Genomic DNA, 20,968 nt, shown 5'->3' on the forward strand with positions numbered 1-20,968 from the left:
ATGGTTCGGGATTAACCCTTTATTGGTCGGCGTCACGAGTGACGAGGCTCTTTTCAAATGAGGAATGTCTTTTTTTTCTATCGATGTTTGACAATAGAGTTTGAATTCGGTTAGTTAAGGCCAGTCACACGCATTCTTTTTTTTCTTTTTTTTTGACAATAAGCATTGGTGAATGCTAACGTACAGCGTATCTCAAACTTAACATTTTAAGCGTATAGGCATCTTACATATATGTAAATTATTTTTTGCAAAATTACTATGAATGTGGACATCATAGATCAGTAGGGGTCTAGTAAGAAATGCATAGACTGATTTTAATATGACATGTTTAAAAAGGGAGTGGTCACAGAAATTTCGAATATTAGGTCGATTTGGATAAAAAAATGGTGCATCTGCGGACCGCACATAGGATTGTAACAACATTCTCTAAATTAGCAAATTATTATCAAAAAAAAAATGTGGGCTCTATCTTGCTAATATTATAAATGCGAAAGTTTAGATGGATGGATGGATGGATGAATGTTAGTTACAAGGTTTCTCCAGAACGGCTACATGGATGTAGAATCTAGTCTGAAAGAACACTTATTACGTTTTTTTTTTAATTTCGCGCGTATGGAGTCTCACACGACATCTAGTAACTTAATATTACCAAAATGTTAAAATTTTCAAATTGTCCCAAGACAATTACAATGGGCGCAAACATCTAGTATGGCATAAACTTTATTATTAGCCACATCATTCTGAAATATCAGCATGACTAAGTACTAGACTTGTTGTATTAGTCCTTAGGCTAATGAACCATACAATAGCGTACGGGTAATTTAATACGCTTTTGAAGAAGGACATTAAAAAGTTTGAGAAACGGCATATGCAGTTACTTTGAGCGCTTTAGTACACCGAAAGAGGGTTGCTTCTTTATAATAAAGCATTTTTTTTTTTTCAAATTAAATTAAACCCAAAAGCTTCAGTGTTAAGATTGAAATTACAATACAAGACTTCGCATAAGTACGGAATAAAAAGGGCATTGAATTATATATTTTTTTTACATATTTGCCTAAAGAGCTATACAAGAACTGGCTTGATTTGAAGTGTTGTCAAAATCATAACCTCGATTAGTTTAAGTGGGAATATTTTATTGAATGAATGAAAGAGGAATGATAAAATAAATCTTTCCACACCAATCTAACTAATATTATAAATGCGAATGGTTAGATGGATGGATGGATGTTTTTTTGAAGGTATCTCCGGAACGGATCAACGAATCTTAATTAAATTTGGCACAGATATAGAACATTGTCTGGAAGAACACATAGGCTGCTTATTAATTTTTTTTTAATTCCGCGCGGATAGAGTCGCGGTCAACAGCTAGTCGTTTTATGTTTTTAAAGTTAAGTTGATAATGCTTTGATATTACGCAAATTTCAGAGAAATATTTTGTGTCAGACTCTTAACATGAAATCCGTTCTTGGTTCATAAAAAATTATATTTTGTTAGGTTAAATAACACTTTTGATAGTGCTGTAACTGATTGTACGCATTTTATTATTATCATTACTTCGGCTTATATTAGTATGGTGAAAATATAATTAATTCCTACTTATTAACTGAGTACTTTTAGCGTTAATCAAAAAATAATAAATTTTTAATATTGTTGTTATAGAATAGCAATTGTTTGCGATTTTATTTAGTGTGGAACTAAAACATCGCCTTCCAGTAAAAGTACTAAGTTGCAGACAGACAGACAAAAATCTAAAAATTGTTTTTTCGTTAGAACACAATTATTATTTTTTTATATTACATAATATGTATTAGGTACGAGCAATCCAATTATATTAAATGTAGATATATAAAAAAAAACAAAACCCGGGTGGGCCACTTGATGATATCTTGATACCTTGGTTACAATCACGAAAGACGAATGTCAATTATTTTCTTTGAAATTACGTACGTGAAAGCACTGTTGATTTAAACACTTAAACGATACTTTATATTTAAAATGAAATACATAATATGTAATAATAATTTATAATTATGCAGATAATTAAATTATATAATAAATATTATTTATATTTTTATATATCAAAAGATGGCAAACGAGCAAACTGCCACCTAAACTCGCCGAAATAGCAAGGCGACCGTTGCCCATAGACATTCGCAAATGCAGACGTGTTGCCCACCTTTAATCAAACATGACATAATTAAGTATCTAAGAAAACTAACTTTTATTAAATTTTCAAACGGCTGTAATGAATTCCCTAAATAATACACGTTTGTTTTAACATTACCATAATCGTAGTAAATATTATAAATCATACAGTTTAATAAATAAATTGGAGCCAATTAAAAGCAATAGAAAATTAAGAAGCAATTGATACGTTACGCAATTGTTCTCTTGTCACCGTAAAATTCCAATGCCATGACTTGTACTGACACATATTGTTGTCTCTGTTTGTTTCATCTAGAATGAAGGAGACGACAATATGTTTTTATACAAGTGTATCGACACTCAAAACCCAAAGTCACATCAAACCACATGTTTACTGCCTCGATGATTACAAAATTATTATTTAACTTGCTTAATGAACAAAATAACATGTCTATTTTATTAGATATTCGTACTTTGATCAATTTATCATATGATTTTTAAGTGATTCAAATCATTCCGGGTAATTTAATATTAAATTAAATACTTAGAAGAGCGTTGCTATAATATTCAAGTAATCTATTTAGCTTGGGTTTTTGAGACCAAAACCTCCGTTTAAAACATGTTGTTACCTCTTTTTGTCAAAGATAATGATAGGGATGAGGATATGTTTTACAGAGAGATTTTTGTTTCAGAAACCCACTATTAGATCACTATATAAAGAGATAGATTGTTGTTAAATTTTGACATCATGATTTGGGATTTAATAAAACATAAACTTTGTTTAAACTTCTGTTTTGAATAAACTTCAGCAACACGTTCTGTTTATGTTGTTACTATTATTTTCAACAGCTCTATGCCGTTTAAAAATAAATAAATAACGATAAATAGGGTGCACAAAAACTAGATCAAACCAACGATGGTGATACAGAACTAACAATGTGACTAAAACGGTCACACTATTAAAACGATATAGTGATGTTCTGTACATTTACTGTAGTTCATAAAGAAGAGTTAAATTTAATTATAAAATGTTGATGTTAAAATATATTTTCAATATTACTTGCGTATATTTCAGTATTAGATTGAGAAAAATAGTTAATAAAATTATTTTAGTTCTTTAAAAATTTTCTGTCAATAAAAACACTGCCAAGAACAAAACAATTATGAAAGATTTATGATACTTATTCAATGTTACACTTGATTTTGATGACTTTGATCCACGGGCGGTCTCTCATACTATTATATAATAAGTATGTAAATTTTAATCAGATCTGTAGTTCATATGCTATCCGATCTAAAAATGTCTAAATATTGCTAAAATGGTATAAGAAAGGTTATTTTTTTTTCATAAAAGAACATCACTAATTCCGCACAGCTGTCCTGACAATTATACTTTTTTGCAATTTATAATTGCCCGTCGTTTATTGTGTCCGAAGAGTTATTGAGTATCTCATAGTAAAATACGCCTCCTTATAATATTTACGAACATCATAAAACTAGTAATAACGAGATATGGCGGGGTCTTAGTTACCATGAATAGGGCTTTAACAAACTGAAGCTAAAGTGTGTACAATACCTTGTTTACTGTTCAAACTGAACTTTGTGAAAACTTGTCATATATAAGGTTACAAGACCGCCTTTTTCTTATATGTTTGTAGGCATGTCTATTTTATTTACTAACCTCTATACATGGACAGGCTATAAACCGTGACATTTTGTGTCTATTTGATTTTCGCCATTTTGCGCTGACGGTTGCGGTTGCGGTAGTTAGTAGTGGTGAGGTTACAAAATAATAATAGAGATATAATTAACAGTCAAGAACTTCAACAGTCGCGTTTAAGTTGGAACGAAGCAAAAGCTATCATTTACAAGCAATTATATAAATTTAATCCTTTTATAGAGATCAGACATACTGACATCCAACCAAGTTGTTTTTAAAAAGGGTGGCAATAATTTATTGAATGATGAGACATCTCCTTTATTGTCATAGGATCACGCAAGCGGACTTTTTAGAAAAATTTTGAGCTGCCTGGGAAAAAAAAACTTCACTTTAGTCTATGCAATTCTTTTAAATCAATTAGGAATAATCTAAATTTACAATTGTCGGTTAATTGCAATAATTTAGGTGTATTAAGAATAGTAAAACGGACCTTCGACTGCACTAATATTATTTTAATGATATGTACCTAATTTAATGGACGTGATAATTTCTTATTAAACTTATAGCATAGTTAGCGTAATTACTGACCACAAAAACTATTGCCAATATTTTACCGCTAAAGAATGGTATTGTTTTTACTTCAAGTTTCTAATAAAGGGATAATGATGTTGTCGTACTGGTATATATATACCGCTATCAAAATTGGTATGCTTAGTAAAACTAGGTTAAGTGATATACGCATTTTTCTACAACAAAAGTGCTAAATTTCATACAATTGCAAACCATAAATCTTACACCTCAGTATTTCACCAAAATTAAATTAAGCTTAGCAAAAACTGTTTCATTGTAACGTTCCTGACGCTATTAGGTTACTGTGATAAATGAAAACGCGCGAATTCTATGCCACGCACCTTTTACTCCAAATCCTACTAAAAAAAAACTATTCTCTACGGATTAATATTGACAATAGACCAGAGCGCTGCGAAATTCCATTGAAATTTTTGTATGTGAGGAATACTTATTCTATTAGAAAAATTGTTTTGCTGCTGAGTTTATCTAACGTACTTTTTTGTAAAAAGGTAAAAATTTAAGCAATCATCATAGGACTAAGTTTATTTTTCGTCTTTTAATATTTAAAAAACTTGGGTAATTACACTTTTTTTAAGATAACTTATGATAATGAATTTGCACACTAAAGTATGTGTAAAGTATAAAAGATAAAAAAAAATTCCGGGAATTGATAGGAAATCATTTTTGTGATATCTCTCAAAATAATAATATATTTTAAAACTCTAGTGTGGTATCGCCCTTAAACTGTCTACGTCAAACAATGGCTAGAAGCCTTCAAAATCCGGAGTAAGGTCTTAACAAAATCAGATCTATTGTTGTGGAGCAAGCTGTTTGAAATGTCGAAATACGAGAGCAAAAGGTGCGTCAGCTTGTCGGATTTGCTTTGACGACAAAATATTTTAAGTATATTACAGATCGATTTAAGCTAAGATAAAGTTTTATGAAAACTCCTTGCATTTCTTTGTAGCTAAATTGTGAACAATAAAATACGTAGTTAGTTCACACCCGTTTAAGACAAGTATGGTTTTAGCCCTGCTCAATACTTTTTTGCGCGCTGAGAGTGTTGCTAGGGCTTCATTGGTTTCTAACTTGTTTTTCAATTTGCAATATTCTATGTTGAAAATGTTTTAATATATTTTACGTTATTTATCTATGAAAAGTTATGAGAAGCCTGCATTTATTAACAAAACATAGTCCTGTCATATACGACTATAAATGGCGCATTTAAAAAAAAATTGTTGCAATTTTTTGGATTTATAATAATTGGTAATAAAAAATAAAAAATAGTTTTTTTCTTGATGATGTTTTAAAACAATAAATAGACTTGGATTCCTTATCCAACTCTATTTAATGGAAGATGTTTTTTTTTTAAAACAGCGATTCCTTCAGATTTTATGTCAATAGATATCCAGTAACTATAGTAATATAGTTATTACTCATTATTACGCACGTACGTTACGTACCCTCTCTCTCTCTGCGCATCGTTTCCCCACTACTGAGTGGTCGCGACCTCAGTAAAAAAAACAAAAAATTCACGACACATTTTTAAGGTAGGTTTAAAAACGTTCGCGGCCTTGCAATGTCGGATTTAAGTATCGAAAAAAAATAAGTAATCATGTTACAACTGTCACTTAGTATAAAATAAATTGTTATCTAATGATCATCGAATTAACATGCCGCCACTTTTTGTTGCGATATTGTAGATGTTGATAAAAAGCGTTTAACAAAGCGGTGCCGACAAGAATTAGATACAATTCACTAAGATAATATACATGTATGGTCAAGGTATGAATATAAAAATCCTGGCCAGGGGGGCCTTCAATAGCTTTCTTCATTACATCTCATTCAAATATGCGCAAATGATTCCAGTTCCATATTTTTCCGTAAAATGGCGAGAGTTTTTATTAAGGTCGGCCTAATAAAGTTAAAAGTAAGTTTCCTTTGCCGAAATACAGTTAATTTTTCATTGAATCTATGACAAAAGAATATAAAAAAGCAACCAGTTAATATTTTGTTTTTCCCTTTCTCCTAATCTCATAGAAAAAGGGAAGAAAGTGCCTTTTAAACAGTGAAAAAGCATATAAAACTTTCTCCCTTATAACTTCACCTTAGTTATTTCACTTAAGAGCAGCGACCGCATAAATTTGAAGCCGTGTTTTGTTTTTAATAAAAATTAGTGGTCGTGTGATTTCGTGGACGTGTACACTGGCTGTTTGCCGACGAATGTCGCACGTCGCGCTGCCTCAGTATAAACATGGCTTAATCCCTTCTACAGGATGACGTCAAAAATCGTATAAACCAAAATATTTTATACTAGCTTTTACCCGCGACTTCGTCCGCGCGGAATAAAAAATAGAAAACGGGGTAAAAATCCTATGTCCGTTTCCTGGTTCTAAGCTACCTGCCCACCAATTTTCAGTCAAATCGATTCAGCCGTTCTTGAGTTATAAATAGTGTAACTAATTTTTATTCATATTTATATTTTTCTATAACTTTCTTTTATATATATATAGATTAAAAGTTTTCAAATTACTTCGTTTCATTAGTATTGCAAGTATTATTTAAAAATATTCAAGAAGTTAAATATTTGTTAAGACTTACGGAACTTAGTTTCAAGGACATTTGCAAAAAATGGAAATTATATCTCTACGATAATATTTGAAGTAATGAATAGATTGTTGCCATGAGAAATATATTCAGGGTTATTTTAAGATTTAAGTTAACATATAAATTATTATCGTAAAAAATACAGTAACCGTGATCACTATTTTTAATTTCTCTTTTAAGTCGGAAGAAATAAATAAAACTTAAATCATTTAATCAGTGAAACAGTAATTCATTAACCCCCATTTAATTCACACCAATTTAAACGTATCTGATCTTAAAATTACGTATACGTTATCAAATTCAATCAATTCAAAATTAGTGTTCATTAATAAATGTTTATTCATGACATACAAAAATTTATAAAATCTCCTCGCAATTTATTGAATTTAAAAATGTAACCCTGTATCACTCTTCACATATTTCGGGTGGTCCGTTTTTTTTTTAATTTTATTGCGGTCGTAATCTCATTTGTTACCTTTTTAAATTCACCTTTATAGCCGTAGACAAGGAAAAAAATGCTAACACTTCATAGTAATTATTAAAAAAAATAATCTTGTCAAATATTCATTGTCTCTGTTTGAAGAGGTCTCGTTTGTGTAGGCAATTCGAATTGAATAAATGTATCCCATTAAGTCATTCTCGAGGGACGTACGCCAAAGGCATGGAGCAGAAGTGTGGTGGTACTGTTCTTCAAGAAGGGTGATAAAGCCCTCCTGAAGAACTATAGGCCCATCTCACTTCTGAGCCATGTCTACAAGTTGTTCTCGAGGGTCATCACGAATCGTCTCGCTCGCAGATTCGACGACTTCCAGCCTCCCGAACAAGCCGGTTTCCGCAAAGGCTTTAGCACCGTAGACCACATTCATACGCTGCGGCAGGTAATACAGAAGACCGAGGAGTATAACCTGCCACTATGCTTAGCGTTTGTGGACTACGAGAAAGCCTTCGATTCGGTCGAGACCTGGGCGGTACTGCAGTCTCTCCAGAGGTGCCGAATCGACTACCGGTACATCGAAGCGCTAAGGTGCTTGTACGAAAACGCCACAATGTCAGTCCGAGTACAAGGTCAGGATACGAAACCGATTCAACTGCAGCGCGGTGTAAGACAGGGTGATGTAATTTCTCCGAAACTCTTCACCGCCGCGTTAGAAGACGTTTTCAAAGTCCTCGATTGGAAAGGACTTGGCATCAACATTAACGGCGAGTACATCACGCACTTGCGCTTTGCTGATGACATTGTAGTCATGGCTGAGACCATGGAAGGACTCTGTACAATGCTCGATGACCTCAATAGAGCCTCCGAACGAGTGGGTCTAAAAATGAACATGGATAAGACGAAGGTCATGTCGAATATCCATGTTCCACCCACTCCGATAACCATCGGAGGCCATACTCTCGAAGTTGTCGACGAATATGTCTACCTGGGGCAGACTGTCCAGCTAGGTAGGTCCAACTTCGAGAAGGAGGTCAATCGCCGAATCCGACTCGGATGGGCAGCGTTTGGGAAGTTGCGAGATATCCTCTCGTCCCAAGATTTACCGCAGTGTCTCAAGACGAAAGTCTTTGACCAGTGTGTGTTACCAGCGATGACTTACGGAACTGAGACGTGGCCCCTCACTGCGGGCATCATTAGGCGGCTCAAAGTCACTCAAAGGGCAATGGAGAGGGCAATGCTCGGAGTCTCTCTGCGAGATCGCGTCAGAAATGATGCGATCCGCAGCAGAACCAAAGTAACCGACATTGCCCGAAGAATTGCAAACCTTAAGTGGCGATGGGCTGGCCACATTGCCCGCAGAACAGACGGCCGATGGGGCAGAAAAGTCTTAGAGTGGCGGCCACGGACAGGTCGACGCAGCGTGGGTAGGCCTCCTACAAGATGGACCGATGACCTGGTCAAGGTTGCGGGAGTGCACTGGATGCGGGCGGCTCAGGACCGGTCATTGTGGCAGTCGATGGGGGAGGCCTACGTCCAGCAGTGGACAATTACAGGCTGACAATGATGATGATGATGATCCCATTAAAGTCGGACTCGACGTGAGGGACGGCTCGCGAAGTCGCATGTTGGCGTGATTTTGTCAAATGTGTTATGGACACACGAAAATTAAATAGACTAGAGAATTAAATTCATTTAAAATTTAAAGCGCCAATAGCTTAGACTAGGGATTTTAAACTGAACCGTGAGTCACTGCCGAAAAACATGTATAAAAACGTATTGTTATCTCTATTTTTCATGGAGAAAGATATATCAATATCACACTTGTTGTAAAACAATACAATATTCATAATAATTAACTACTTCATAAAGGTCATTATCAACCTGCCCTTGTCGGCACAGTATGTACTACTCCGCCACACATCTTTATCAGCCGTCATATCTGAATTCACTCCCTTCTTACAAATTTTTTCTTTCAAACAATACATCTATATTTACTACGATTTTCCTTATATCCACAACATTACATTATTTAATGATCATCTCCGCATAATATGTCCGTATGACGCTAACCTTTTGCTTCTCAATTTCTCCATCACTGGCTCTGCTCTTAATAGGTAAGTATATAACATTAGTAGTGGCAGTACACACTGACTAGTAAACTCAAGCGTTAGTTTTTCACTCATGGTAACATTACGACAGGATGCGGTTTCGCCACCTCGGGAGGAATAGACAAAGCTGTTGTTTGCGAAATGTAGAATATAAGGCTGTGTACACATAAGTGTTATTTTAATCTAATCTTGTTTATTTATTATTTTTCACTTTAAAAACTGATTTCACCACTAACAGGGATATTGGCTATGGAGAGACAGGGAGAGTGATACTATAGTCATTTAAATTTTAGGATATTCATTCAACGTAAGGTAGTTTGCAACTTAAAAAAAAATTAAACTTATCGTGTTATTATCCGGATTAATTCGTCGGTGCACTCGAGCTTATAGCAGCGGTTCTCGAATTAATTTGAATACGGAACCCTCTGGGAATCTCTGGAACCTTATATTACCTCTTTGATATATTTTTTTTAAATATAAATAGTGCCTGTCTTCGTGGATATATTATAAAGGCTTCGCGGAGTCCCAGGGCTCTGCGGAGCACACTTTGAGAAAGGTTGTCACACAGTGTAAAACATCCATTATACGTCATATAAGCATACCTTCCTGGTTAATGAATCAATAATTGCAATTTCATATTTGAATTTTAAAAAAATTAAATAATGAGTTCATAGTATAATTTTCATTATAATTCAAAGCCATATAGAAACAGTAAGCATCGCCTAAGGTCATTAAGAATATGCATTTTAAATTATCCCGTTAAGTTATGAGCAAGTGAGAGTTAGTGTTACAGAAAATTAACTTAAAGAACAGAGCTCCCATACAAGACAATCTCCTGGGGCTATACATGAATTAAGCAATATTATTTCTTGTTATTGATTGAGAAATTAATTTTATATGAATAACCAATATGTCGTCTTTTAGAAAGTTCGTTTAATATTTTAAACGGTAATGAGATGGAAAGTATTTTTAAATTTATGTAGACGTAAAATAAAGTTTAATAGACGTAAAATTTATTTCTATGAAGTATCCGTAGTCTTTACGTGAGGCTAGTTTTTTCTATAAGTTTTGACTTAAGTATGAAACAAAGAGCTTTAAGTCCCAATTTATTATTCTTCTTAAAAGCATTTTAGAATGCTATGATGCAAATTCTAATGATAACAAATATTTACATAAAACGTTTAATTATTACCCTATTCTACGAGTAGAAACCTCTCTAAATAGTGATTCATTTAAAGACTGTACGAAAATGGAGAAGCTTTACACGGGTATGTATGTAATTATTCTAACAATTAAGATGCCAAATTTGATGAGAAAAGCCGCCGGTGGGGTTGGTATACGTATATTTATTATTAGCCCACATACCAGAGCATTCGGTCGGCGAGGCACAGACGCGGACAAAGTCGGGCGCGCGGGCTATGTCCGCCTGTGTCACGACAAAGATTAAACGGCGAACAGAACCTTTACTTCTTTGTAGATATTTAATTTTTTTTTTGTAAATTGTCTGAAATTTAATTTATCTTCTTAATTAGGTATTTAATTTTAGATCGCAATTTTAGATCTTACAAAGTATTGCATTTCGAATTGGAGTATACTTTGAAAATAAATCCATATTGAATGTGTTAGTAGTAATATATGTTCTATCTGGTCTTATTAAAGTTGTTATTATTATTGTACTAGTTAATATAATACATTTTGTGGAGAGACAAATTCAATAGTAAATTGGTACATCACAAGATCTCATCGGCGTGCAGAAATCTCTATAAACAAATATTTATGTTGTATAATTTCTATAATATTATATACGCATAAAAGATAAAATCGAAGCCATTAAAATTTCTCAGCATTTTTAATCTATATCTTTACCAACACAAACACACAAGCAATTAACATTACGATATACGTGTGTGTGCTTAATCATGCAATGCGACACATGTTAAACACGCCTTAATACAACCCAAAAGCATTTTGTGCATTCGTCCGCGTCTTTCTTTTAATTTTCACTTTTTGTTTTTAATTTTTTTAATTGCGGGCCTCTGTGACATTTTGTAGATGCCAAATATATCAACTTAAATTCAAAAGAGTACCTTTTGCAGTAGAATTAAGGTTCAAATTAGAAGAAATTACATTCAAAAATGCATTTTAACTGCAATATTATAGCGATATGGAGAGACGTTTTTTGGACGGCCATTTTGGGAAAATTGCCGCGTCTTTTCATTTTCCCGCGTAATTATTATTTTCTCGGTATTGATTTTGGTTTTGCTTTTACTCTTCAATTCGCTATCGTCTGGTAACTTTAAAAAAGATTCCTATTCAATGTCTTACAAATGAGAATCATTAAAATATATATTTATTTATGATCTAAATATGAAAACGAAATACTAATTATAGTAATTACAACAGAGTAACATTTCACAGTAGTGAGCAGTGCAGAGTAGCGTCGGTGGCTCACGGGTTATTACTTGACTTGCAATCTGCAGGTCCTGGGGTCGAATCCCGCCATGTACCAATGTGTTTTTCGAGTTTCGATTTACATATGTACATTTATCCGACGTTCTTACCGTTATGAAAAATATCGTGATGCAACCTGCACATATCTGAGAAGAAATTCAAAGATATGTGTGAAGTCAACCAACCCGTACTGGGTCAGCGTGGTTGACTATGGCCTAGTCACCCCTATCTTAGGGTAGGCTCCGAGCCCCTCGGTGGGGACGTATAGTGAGCTGATGATGATCATCATCAATATTTAGTCTAACTCATTTATACTACTAATTTAGGATACTGATAAATAAAGAAAACATGTGTTGCTAACTTGTACAGATTAAGAAATACAAATTAAAAATAAAATTCGACACATGAAAGATTTCATGTGACGAATATTATTATTTTAATAGATTATCATATTTTAGTTGAAATTTTTAGTATTTACTAATAACCAGTAATCAAATGACAAATAAATATGCTAAATATACTATGCGTAGCAGAAAAAGATGTCCTTGGAATGCTCTATTAATGGTGTTAGAATTAAAATCATGTTACACATATCAATAAAATAATATATATAAAACATAAATATATATTAATATTCGTTTTTGGTTTGAGGTCTTTATATCAAACAGCGTATGTTCGAATAAGGTAAAGGAGGCGAGGCGAAGTGGGAAGCATTCTATGCGCGCCCGTGTGACAGCCTACCGGTGGGTAACAATATCATAATTACGAGTACGAGGGGACTCGCCGTCCTAAGCAAACATGCTTGTTTAAATAACTTACATACGAGCGATGCGGTCAAATTTATATTCAATTTTATTTCTATGAATGCACACATTGTGTGCTTTACCTAAGACGTTACCTAAGTAGGGTAAAGGCGGGATAGATGCCCCACTTTTTGAAATATACTCCTAATTTAAAAAATATTAATCTTATATAAATAGTGTTTATTAATATAGCTAGTTTAATTCTTTATCTTTTACTATGATTTGTCTTTTTGGGCCTATAAATGACAGATTTTGCAGATTTTAGCTTTTTGTGGACCTCGATTTTTGAGGATAGATGCCTTCCCGTATGGATAGTTGCCCCACCACGAAAATACTAACAAGGATAGATGCCTGCGGTGCGGGATACATGCCCTTCATACTTTAAAATTATAATATTTATAACATTTTATTTGTGTCTTTGTCTTTTTTATTTATAATGAAAAGCATCTTGCAGTTTTTAAAATCTTTTAATTGTCATCTTTACAATTTAATTCTAATTATGAGATCAAATAAAATTATCATAATAAATTTCTAACATCATTTGTTCAACAAAAACAGAAATTCTAAATTCTTATTATAACTTATTAGTTATTAAGTTTCAACACGCGTATTCATAAAAGCCTTTACTTAAAAAAATTAAAATACACAAAAAGATCTTCATCTTATAATTCTACTGAAATGATACTTAACCGGATAGAGCTTTTCCACATCTTGAGCAATAATTTCTGAAGAATGTATGCAGTTCGTATTGAGACTTCGTATGTTTATAATTTTCAAAACATTCTGTGCAGTTATCTTTGTTTGTATCTTTAGGCTTATGCTGTTCATCTCTTTTAGTTCTCTTTACCGGCAAGCAACCTTTAGTTTTCTTCCCCTTAATTTGTATTTTTGTCCAATTCCTCGAAAGCTGACTGTAATTGTTCTCTAGTCCAAGAACATACTCGAGCTCGGACTCCTTCCTTTCTTTTGTATTTTCGTGGCATAGTTCTGCTACAATCAGTAAAAAGTCTAAATATAAATATACATAAACACATATAAAATATAATAGAACATAAAAATATGTTCAAAGCGCATTCAGTACAACTTGGTGAATGGAGGGATAGATGCCCCTAGGGGCACCTATACCGCAGAAAATCAGGGCATCTATCCTTTTTGATAGGGATAGATGCCCAAGTAGTTTATAAATAAATAAAAAACAAAAGACCTACTATTTCCACCTAGATGCATACTTGATGAATCAGTATATTAACGTAATAAAAAATATAACGGAATTAATAACTACTTATAAAGATATACAACAGCAAATACTTACCTTTAAAACTTTGACGTGTTTGTTAAGTTCGCCGCGGACATAAATCCACAAATAAGCGAAATGCATCTTCACCGCACCACGGCCCATTGCTAACTAAGGTGCAGGGTACCTGCGGCTCTTAGTTATACTATTGATTTTTAGTCGCGAGTTTGGGAAGTTAGGTTTTATGAAAATGAGGCATCTATCCCACTGAGGCATCTATCTCGCCTTTACCCTATTTAAAAATAATTTATTTAATGTTGCAGATTGATGAAAATGTCGTGAAAAATGTCTCTTTGAATAAAATTGTACTGGAAATCAGATTACATAAGATGAAGATGTCATTGGGTGCTTAGTTTGCATTTATAGAAGAATTTATTAGCAATCAAATGAAATAATAAGTATGTTGTAGTTTCCGGAATTTGCCAATAAAAATGTTATGTAGTCTGATTTGACGAATAATACATTTCTTGTAATTATATGTTTCTAAAATAAATATTATGACCGTTAAGTTTCTAAGTCAGTGGAGGTGAAGAGCAAGTTCCCGCGCAACAATACACCGCAAATGAGGCAGCCATCTTGAAAAACAAATTAAAAAACAAAGCAAGGCAGCGGCTTCAATTAGTCGTACTGTTTCCTGCACACTACTCTGTGCTGTCATAATCATCAAAGTAAATTATGTATATTTTAATATGAAATTTTGACAAGTAAGTAGTTAACAGCGCAATTAAAATGTCACTAAAATTCTCGTAGAAACATAAAACCTTATAAAGTTGATTAGCTGTGATAAAGATTTGGATCCCTAGTCAGTTTTCAGTTTTACGGAGCGTAATACTGTGTTACAAATGTATTTTTCATTAACTTAATAGCGAACTACAAAATTATGGATATAATATGGATACACCCTTAATAATATGGTTTATTATCATCTCCGTTTTTGTAGATAAATTTTATGTAGATTTTAAAACAAATTCTAAAAACTGTGAACATTAAAATAATCAAAAGTCGTCACAGTTGCAAATTTCAAACTTTACCTATTTCGATGGGTCATAGTTTTTGAATAGTGCTACAATAAAATCGTTTCCGTTGTTAAAATTCAAATGCATTCTTTGAAGTGAAGGTGTTTGTCAAAAGGTATCCGTATCCGGGTCTATAAGCAATACAATAAATCACTGTATTAGTCACAATTTACGAGTAGGTTAGGCTCGTCTTCCATAAACATAGCAAAGCTTAAGTAGGATATGTAATAAATTGATCGAAATAAAATTAAAGTATGCAAACTTTTAAAACACTTTTTTTTTGGAGAATGTATATAAATGAAAATTATAACTATCGTGTGAGACAGTTCTTAACAAATTTTGTGGTAAAGTTGTTATCCATTATTAGGTCATTTTTATTTACTGATTGAATATTTTTACACTCAAATCTAATATCTTTTTCGAATTCAGTTTTGTCTAATTGTGAAAGTGATAAATTGTTAGAATAAATTCATCTTGCAGTGTACTACACGCTTTATGCGCAACTTTGATGTTCGGAATTCTTTTCCATTGTGTCTACAGGAAATCGCAAAGCTTCGGTTCTTGTCTATACTTTTGTATTGTTACATTTCTATACATTCGGAGACACGTGATAACTTTTTTGTGTGAAATAATTTAGAAGTTTGCTTTCAAGTTTTAAACTTACTTAAGGAAAATATTTCAAGTTACAAATTAATGGATCGGGTGATAAAAAACATGACTAACGCCGATAAAATTCTGTACCAACCTTGCAACATTGAAAACAAAGGAAGATGTCACATCACTCTTATGACGAAGTGCAACACTATAAATGTAGTTCACTCCCGTCTCCTCTGAAATTGTGAAACTTCACCAGACGAAGAGTAAGCCTTTGCAACAACCCCTATTGGGTTTAACCTCTTTTCTAGTGCCAGTTTTTGTTCACGCATACTCGTATCGTCGCTCAAAACGTACCTATTAATCTTAGTCACAAATAAATACGTGTGACTTATGACGAATTTATATCAGTAGTGGTTTAAAATGCTAACAGTGCGTAGAAAACGTACCTGTGTGATGAACAAGCGGCTTCGAGGTCCCTATATCTTTTTTGTGACACCATTGATCAAAAAGTCAATGGCATTTATGTCATTCCGCCAGTCCTGCGGCGGAACAGAAGGCTGATGCACCTTTTAACTGATTGTAGAAACCAGAGAAAGATTCGGCAGATAAATAAATTGTAATAAATCAATGTCACATGCTTGTATACGCTTCCCTTTATGTTGCTACTAGGAGCTTTTTTTTAACAAATATAAAATTTTACAAAGACAGATGAATTATTCCTTCATATTTAATAATTGTTTAAAAAAATTAAATTTTACGCTTGTCATGTGTGTCTGTACTGACTTTTATTCTGGGCTACGAAAATACTCAAAATAAAATACAGTGTAACTTATGTAACAGTTGGATTTATATCTAAAAATTGTCCATAATCATTTTCCAGATAATTTTAGATGTTTATTTTTTCCAAAATGAATTTTGGTTTAAGTATCTTTCATTAGTCCAAAATTTCATCTTTTTTCCTCACTAAGTGCTCACCTATCGACGGAAACAACGCTCATTATTTCTATGTTATTCATTAAACGCAATAATTAGGAAAGCCGACTCCGCGACATCGGCACGGCACGGCACGGCGCAGCCTTCATTTCTTGCAGCTAAGCTTTTATTTCCCCGGACACAATGGCCACAGGATTCTAAGCCGCGCGCCATTTCGACATGCAGATTAGTGATGTAACTAACGCCGATTATCGATAATAGTGCTGTTATCTTGTTTGTATCTTTTCTCTTTTTGGTTTCCCAAATTAATATTGGTTATACTTTTCATTGTAACTGCAAACTTTAAAATTATGGTACTATAACAACAACTCAACAACGGCTATGCACTTACTTAACAATTCCGAATTTACTATTTCAATTTATTTATGAACCACATCATATAAAAAAGTATAAAACAACTATCTCCTTTAGGTTGTATACCTATATACATTAAATCTTACTTTTAGAGCACCCATTCCAAACCATGGCGTTTCACTTATTAATTAACTAAATAATAAAGGTCGATGCAAGGAACTTCGATAAAAATTATCGATATGCAATCCATCACTATCGTCATTTAATGTCCTTCATTTAATTTCGTTCACGCGGCGTGTGACGAACGTGCTTCGAGAAAATCGGAAACAAGTCGTCGAGCTCAGCCGTTTAATGAATATATTTTACTATAAAATATTAATAGCTAGTTTCAAACAGTTCTGTAATAAACCATCTTGCTTGCCCGATAAAAGAACAGTATAATACTGTCACGTATTGTTCAAGATCTACAGCCAAAATATAGATTCTTAAAATATAATACTTTTTAATAGGAATTTTTCAATATTTTTATTAAAATATTTTCTTTTAATATTATGGTGGCATGTTTAAATTAGGAAATATAGAATAGTAATTGGCTTCAAGGCTTTTAAGTTGCCAGCTCTGTGCTTTTAAAATACAATTATAAACAAAATCCTTTTAAATAATTAATGGGATCGAGTAATATCACGAACCAGTATCGCTTCATTCAGGGTCATGTCACTTCAATATTACAGGAAACGTTAAATCCAAAACTGTTTCCCAACAGTTGATGGTTATTAAATTTAATAGAATAAAATAGCATGAAAAAAATTGTATTATAATTAATTACGAAACGTCAAAAGATCAGTATCTTGTATTTATTATAAATAATTTACCAACCGCCCGTACACTACGTGAAATTGAAACATTTCAAATTAAATTTATTTAGTTTAATTCGTTTCGTAGAAAGTTGCGCGTGTGTCAGTGCAAAAACTGTCATGTCTGTCGACGGAAGCCGGCCCGCGTCGACCAATGGGGAACGGCCTCGCGCAAAAACTACGTAATTAAAAATTCGGGAATCAAAATGGCGGACACAGCTGTATAACACTGGAGTGATAAGGTCATTTTAATTGTTAAACTAAAAAAAAGACTTAACGTATGTCATCACACGAAAAGCCGATGAAATGACATGATGACAAATTAATCATAATTTAGATTTTGTACTGTTTACAAACTTATATCATTCATTAAATCATAAAAGAATGTAAGAATACCTTTGTCAAACCTATTAGGTTTCTATTTTTTTACATGCACAACAATAAATTATCTTAACTAGATATTCTGCGAGTGTTAGAGTTTAGAAAATCAAGTTCGGAACACAATAGGGTATAAATGTTCGATGCAAGTATATGACAGCACTCGGCGGTGTCTATAATTCAGACGGGCCGCTATAATGAGTTGCTAACGCCGTAAATAACTCTATTTTATGGTCAGACTTTAGTTTTATTTGAAACATATATCCTTCTTTCACTATAATTGAGTATTTGTAATTTCTGTTTTAACTACGTCAAATAAATTCTCTAAATTTTGAATTGTCAGTTAAATGCGGATATAAGCTTTATCTTGCTTTAATTATCCACCTAATGGTTTGATAATTTAACATTTTAGTAAAGATCTAGCTTGTAATATAACTAGATAATTCAATTACTAAACAGATAAAAAAGGATAAGGTAACATACACTGTTATCTGAATTTGGTAGCAGAAAAGTTATTGTTTGGTCAGCTATAGAATTTCAATAACAATTTTTATCCGAATGTGTTCAACCTCATCCGACTGACAAAAGTTTAAATACTTACCTGATTTTCGACTGCTTTGTCAATTATCTCCTAGTACAATGCACTGCTTAGTGTACTTAATTGAATTTATAAGTAAACTAACTGTCGAACGCAACTTCTCCTGCCTGGATTAATTAAAAAAAACTTAATTCCAGACTATATTCTACTCTATGCCAAGTTTTATTGAGATCTGTTGAGTTGTTCTGGAGTTACCTTGTAAAAACATTCATCCTAACATACGCATTTTGATTAAATGACAGTCAAAATATGTTAGACAGTTGTACTTAATATTCGAGATATGGAAATAAGATTGAGCTCCTTCATTAGCGTCGGTAAAAGGAGAGCTTTAGTTTGAAAACAAAGAAATAAAAAAAAAAATGTAAACGACCGCTTCGCTCGTGTGTCAGACTTCCCTCTAATTATTATGTACCAACAGAGGCCCGCTCGGTTCGTTTTTGCCGCCAATTTGCGAGACAACTCGTACACATCTCAAATGTTTGTCGCTAAGCGGCTTCGACAGTTCAAGGATTTGTCTTTGATTTAATTTAAAGGGGAGACCGTGACGTCACACGATCCTGTTAAATACGTGTCTGGAAAGAGCCAGAAATAATCTGTGATCACACGTTAGAAAAGGATATACAATTTGAAAAGTGTGATTTTAAATGATGACCGCAAAACTTGACAGAAGAAGTTGTCCGTAACATTCGTCGCCCCCTATTTTAACAGAGGCCATGGGAAAAATAACTGAGCTTATTTAGTTATTTACAAATATTTCAATTATTCGATATTTGAAAAATAATTTGTTCTATTTAGCAAATAGAAAACCTGGATAAAAAGCTAGAACAGAAATTCTAAATATACTATGACTAAGTTTTAGGCGTCAAAAATAGCAATTATATTGAAGTACAAAATATCATTCAACATTTAACTGTTCGAATTGAATATTTGACATTTCGTAAATTAACTGTACGCACCTTTTAAAACATGTCTCTATTCGATTTTCATATTCATTTTCCGGCAAAACTCATCTGTCACTTGCATTATTTAATTGCATTATTAAAGTTAGGATCACTATTACATTTTATACTATTATTTCACTACTGATTGAGAAACTTAAAACAATTTCTTTAAACACTTCTACAACGTTAATTATCAACGTAAACAACGCTTTCAATTTTAAACTCATCTCAGATTAAGAATTTATAAAATTTATAAACTCATTAAATATTTTTGGAGTGTGGACATTATAAAAATACAGATTACCAAAGAATATGTTACCATTTCGTAGATAATTATAAGACTGGCTGAAATACCATAAAGCATGAAGTTTCATGAAGCACTATGAAGTTTTGGTGAAATCGAGTTTCTTTCATATTTTGGCATCTTCGGTTATTGATTTTTAAATTAATAACAAATTATTGACATACAGATTATACAAGTAGTATCATTACATTTAACAACGAAGAATATTACATAAGTATAATTTAGTATGGACTTATTGACGGTTATAATTGGAACAGCTAAATATTTCGTTAAATGAATTTATTTATAAATGTATATAGACATATATCACGATATGTAACATTCAAATATACTTTATAATCCGGTTTACTATCATATGGCACCCCTACGCACGCACAGTAAAATAATACCATTGATATTTTAGACAGTTTATGGTATTTAATACTCTCTTCAGACAGTAGATAACAATGCCACTATATTGCTATTAATTCATCCGTAATCATTCTCTTTTTTATAGTTTTGACTGTCTAAACACAATTTTTTTTTTAAGAAAATGAGATCGGCATTAATTAGTGTTTGTACATGTTTCTGTTGTTTAATACACGAGCAACTTTTTCATGTTATTGAATTCGATGATATACAAATTGGAGAACAAACTTCCCACTCATTTTTAGTCTGGACCATGCTAAACAGTTGCATCTGAAATGAACTATGAGTCAACTATGAGTAATAAGTACGGAAGCGAGTAGAACTTCTTTACTTGGCTTATTGACAGCGTGTACACTTTATTGCAATATTACTTACCCGCTTCTCGTAACAACTTACAAGGCAAATAGATGACCCAGATAGGACCGACACAGCTCAATGAATGGCTTCACGCCTATTAAACCTTTATTACAGCCCATCAACTACTGAATATGTTTTTTGCTAAACTAAAGGA

This window comes from Papilio machaon, chromosome 19 (genome assembly GCF_912999745.1).
Source record: "Papilio machaon chromosome 19, ilPapMach1.1, whole genome shotgun sequence".
In the NCBI taxonomy this organism is placed as follows: Eukaryota; Metazoa; Arthropoda; class Insecta; order Lepidoptera; family Papilionidae; genus Papilio; species Papilio machaon.